Source organism: Triturus cristatus, chromosome 3_2 (assembly GCF_964204655.1).
Source record: "Triturus cristatus chromosome 3_2, aTriCri1.1, whole genome shotgun sequence".
NCBI lineage: Eukaryota > Metazoa > Chordata > Amphibia > Caudata > Salamandridae > Triturus > Triturus cristatus.
In genome coordinates, this window is record NC_140584.1 from 775,204,336 (window position 1) to 775,209,335 (window position 5,000).

Consider the following 5,000-nt stretch of genomic DNA (forward strand, 5'->3'; position numbering starts at 1 on the left):
TTTAGATGTGGCAGTGAAGGACATTGGACAAACAGTCCAGGGTGTTTTGCAAGATTCGCAGCTTGTAAATTTTGTGGTAAAAAGGGACATTATGCTCGTGTATGTCGTGGACTCAAACAACAAAACATAAATTATATGGGAAAGGAAACCAAAATAATTTCCAGTTTACGTGAGGATGGGAGAGTGGATGAATATCCCATTGAGATGACTGAATGTGAAATTATGATTGGTGGGAGAAGAATAATAGTTTTGGCGGATTCTGGATCACAATATACGATGATAGGTGACAAAAATTGGTCAAACACGTTTGGTTGTGACAATATTGAATTGTTACCTTCTGACATCAATCCTGTGGGTTATGGAGGTGTGAGAATTGATGTACTGGGGTACTGTGTTAAGAGAATTCAATTTGCTGATCGTGAGACATTTGGTCAAATCTATGTAGCGAAGAGAGGTGATAATCTTCTTCAGAGGGATATGGGCATCACACTTAATCCTAATAGTAAACAAAAAGTTGTATTACTTTCTAAGGAAGAATTGCCTTTAGATATTTGTGAAAAATTTCCTGGTGTTTTTGGCAGTAATCTTGGACTTTAAAAACATTTTGAACACAAGATTATTTTGAAAAATGGTGCAATACCTTTTGTGGCAAAGGTGAGAAAAGTTCCTAACATGATGATGGAACCATTGGAACACGAGATAGGAAAACTTAAAGAAAGAGGTGTTATTGAAGAGATTGAAAGTTCTGAATGGTTGGCTCCGGTGGTTTTGGCACCTAAAGATGGTGGGAAGGAAATTTGATTGTGTGCGGATTTGAGAGGTTTGAACAAATTTATTTGGGTGGATAGACAACCTTTACCGGACATCACAGAAAATTTGGCTCTCATTAAAGATGCTAACATTTTCAGTGTGATGGATTTGTCCTCCGCTTACCACCGGGTTAAGTTACATCCTGTGTCAAAACATTTGACTTCATTTGTTACGCCAGTTGGTGCATTTCAATTTGAGCAGAGGCCATTTTGACTTGCTTCCGCTGCGGCTTGTTTCCAAAGGGTAATGAAGCAAGTATTGCATGGTTTAGATAAAGTTCTCATTTTTCAGGACGATATTCTTGTATATGGTAAGTATTTGGAGGAACATGATGCTATTCTAATGGAAAGTTTTAGAAAGGTTACATTGTGCAGGTTTGGTGATTAAGAGAGAGAAATGTAAATTTAGGGTTACATCTGTAACTCATCTTGCTCACACAATTTCTGGTGAGGGAATTATTCCTAAGATTGAGCTAGCTAAAAGCATAATAGAAGCTCCAAAACTAGTTAATAAAGATCAGATACGTTCTTTTCTTGGTTTGGCTGAGTTTTGCTCTAAATTCATCTAGAACTTTGCTTCTATTTCTCAACCTTTGAGATCTTTACTAAAAAAAGGTGCTCAATATGTTTGGTCTAATGAGTGTGATGAAGCCTTCATTTGTGTGAAACGGTGCATTTCAAAATTACCTACTTTAGGTCATTTTGATGTAAACAAGAAGACAATTTTATCCACTGATGCAAGCATTTGTGGTTTAGGTGCTATTCTTTCTCAGATGGTCAATGGTGAATTGAAAGTTGCTTTTGCCATGCGTGCGTTGAGGGATGCAGACGAAAGGTACTTCGTTATTGAACGGGAAGCACTAGCTGTATTTTGGGCTGTTCTTCATTTCAAATTTTTCTTATGGGGAATACCTTTCACTGTGAGATCTGATCACAAACCTCTTTCGAAGATTTTTTCCTCTAGAGAGATTGACAATTTTTCTCCCAGAATTGCTCGATGGGTGGATGGATTATCTAATTATAACTTTGTGGTTGAATTTGTTCCTCGCTCAAAAAACTGCATGGCTGACTGTATGTCGAGGTTACCAATTCAATCAGATTTTGATGATGTCAATTCTACAAAGATAAACTGGATTTGCGAAGCTGCTCTTGAGGATAAAGAATGAAGAGAAGCTAATGCAAATGAACATGATCTCAATGAGTTAAAACATTTCATGGTTGGCCTGATAAAAGGATGTTGTTTTCTACCCTGAACAATTATTTTAATGTGAAAGATGAGTTGAGCATTTTGGATGATAAGATTCTGAGGGGTAAACGTGTAGTGGCTCCTAATGAGTTAAAATGTAAATTGATCAATTTGGCACATGAAGGCCATTTGGGTCGTACCAAAACCAAATCAAGGCTGCGTGAATGGTATTGGTGGCCAGGAATGGATCATGAGGTTGAAAGTGTAGTTAAGGATTGTTTGCAGTGTGCAAACAATGATAAATCTAAGAAAACCTTTTCTGCACCAATTTCACCAGTTGATATTCCTGTTGAGCCTTGGACTAAGTTAGGTCTAGACATCGCTGGTCCATTTGAAATGTTAACTTGTGATGAGCGATATGTAATTTTGTTAGTAGACTATACTTTCAAATGGGTTGTGACAAAATGTGTTCCGATGGTTAATGCTAGAATTGTGATTGAATTGCTTAAAGATGAGTTCTCCAGAGAAGGAATTCCAAAGACACTTATTACTGATAATGTAGCACAATTTGTGTCTTTGGAAATGGCACAATTCCTTTCCAGTTTGGCCATTGTCCATTTTAAAACTGGTCTTTATTTACCACAAGCAAATGGGTTGGCTGAGAACATGAACAACATTGTCAAAAGTTGTGCTCAACGAGCAATTCAGAACAAAGAATCTTTAAAAGTATCCTTAAGAGAGACTTGGTGGGCACATAGAGTAACACCAAATAGTGTGACAAGTGTGTCACCATTTGCTGTTTTCAGGGGAAGAAAAACACATTGTAAGCTAAATCCTGTTTGGATGAGGTTAGATACTTCTCTTCTTGACCAACCTTCTATCTCTAAGATGAGTCTACGAAGAAAGAATTATCAAAACAAGTACAAAATCAACTTTGATAATAAACATTGTACCAGGCAGACTTTTTGGAATGTTGGAGATACAGTTCTTGTGAGGAAGCCTGGGATTGTGAGAAAGGGTCATTCTAGATTTATGGGTCCATTTGTGATTTCTGCTGTCAAAAGAAATGTGGTTGTTTTAGATTCAGGAGATGTCTGGAATATGTCTCGATTAGTTAGAGTTTCCAACCAACATTCAAGACTTTTCCAGCGTGTTGTTGTGAATTATTATAGACACACAACCGGCAGAAATTCTAATAGGTTCAGAACAAAACCAATGTGGCATAAAGATTATGTTATGTCTTCTCATTAATTATTTATACATGTATGCATGTTTAATCAATTCTGCATGTTTGCCCTTTCATACTATTTTTATATCATATTGTTAGCTGTGACCGTTAACTTTATCTTATACTATCTTACACATATCTTTCAGTTTTTTTTTTTATTATTGTGGGGAAGATGTGTTATGGTTATGTCATTTCAAGAACTCTTGCCATGTCATGTGCATGATGTAAAGTGTTTCACGTTCTGTTGTTGTTTGGTTCTGATTGAAACCTCATCTGGCAGTTGGAGCTGGATCGAGGTTTGTGAGGGTTGTAATTCTTTACCTCTCTTTAATAAACTTAAGAAGAATCAACAAGGACTGGAAGTTTACATTCTTAACACATCTTTCGGGTCCTATCACGCACACTCATGCTCCACCTCCCCGACAAAGCGGGTGAGACGGCCCGGTGGTGCGCCCGCCTCTGGAAGCGCGGCCTCCCTGCCCGGCAGTGAGACGTGGTCAGGGCGCACTGAGAACAGTCCGCCCCAGTCGACAGTTGCGCCGGGAACAGGGGGCCCCGTCCCCCCTTAAACCACCCCGACGCGCCCCGAGGGGCGGCTGGGAACGGGTGCCCGGGGGAGGGCGCAGAGGCAGTCGAATCTCCCTCAGTCCTGCAGACACAGCGAAGCTGCTGCCAGGGGGGCTGTAACACCCTCCGCCAGAGCGGAGGGCCACCTGCCACCCTGAAGCCTTCCCAGCCGACCCGGAGCCGGTCGCGGCACACCGCCGCCAAGGAAATGCACCCTGCGGGGGCCGGGTAGGGCCCGGGCGCCGGTCCCGCGGAGGGGATCCGGAACTCCCGGGCCACCGACCTTCCTGCTGTGTTGCATCTTTCGGGCAGACTGCACGGACCCCACCCGTTTACCTCTCGAAGGTTTCACGCCCTCTTGAACTCTCTCTTCAAAGTTCTTTTCAACTTTCCCTTATGGTACTTGTTGGCTATCCGTCTCGCGCCCGTATTTAGCCTTAGATGGAGTTTACCACCCGCTTTAGGCTGCATTCCCAAGCAACCCGACTCCGAGAAGCACCGATCCCGGCGCGCCGGGGGCCGCTACCGGCCTAACACTGTCCGCGGGGTGAGCCTCGATCAGAAGGACTTTGGTCCCCTGAGCGACGCCGGGGAGTCACCACATTTCCTGTGCCCGCTGCTGGGCTGGGATTCGGCGCTGGGCTCTTCCCTCGCCGTTACTAGGGGAATCCTGGTTAGTTTCTCCGCTTAGTAATATGCTTAAATTCAGCAGGTCACCACGTCTGATCTGAGGTCGTAGTCGGAAGAAAATGTCGGTGCGTTAAGGGGGAGGCGGGGAAGGCCAGCCCCCTGCTGGAGCAGGGGGTCTGGCGTACCCAGCAGCGCGCGCCCTCCTTTTTCGGATTGCATCTGGAAGGGTTCCGCCCTCGCCCGGGAAGCCGGCCGCGGAGAAGGGCGCCCGAGGCTCGTGCACGCGGGCCGCCGGTGGGACACCACGAACAGCCACGTGCGGCATGCAGCCAAGTGCCCCGGGACAGGCCCCGGGCGGACTGGTCGCCAGGCCCCTTCTCGGGGGCCAGGCACGCCGGTGGCGTATCCCCACAGCAGGACCCAGCGAGGGACCCTGCCACGGGCGATCAGGGGGTCTGACCTTATGGGGGGACGAAGGGGAAGCGGAGATCACCCTGCGACTGCCCCAGCTGCGTCCCAGAGAAGCCCCAGGGCGATTGACGATCGAGCGACCCTCAGACAGGCGTAGCCCCGGGAGGAA

General features: G+C 45.0%; 1 protein-coding gene, 1 non-coding gene and 1 pseudogene across 2 annotated transcripts in view; 1 reads left to right on the forward strand and 2 right to left on the reverse strand.

The window, feature by feature from the left end:
* The window catches only part of LOC146858074 (28S ribosomal RNA), a 7,951-nt pseudogene extending 3,425 nt beyond the window's left edge, over positions 1–4,526 (reverse strand).
* Positions 1–5,000, forward strand: part of C3_2H2orf80 (chromosome 3_2 C2orf80 homolog) — a 330,996-nt gene that overhangs the window by 212,919 nt on the left and 113,077 nt on the right. The window lies entirely within an intron of this gene.
* Positions 4,969–5,000, reverse strand: part of LOC146858075 (5.8S ribosomal RNA) — a 154-nt gene continuing 122 nt past the window's right edge. The window contains exon 1 of the ribosomal RNA XR_014980427.1: positions 4,969–5,000. This exon is cut by the window's right edge and continues 122 nt beyond it. This is a non-coding gene — a ribosomal RNA (5.8S ribosomal RNA).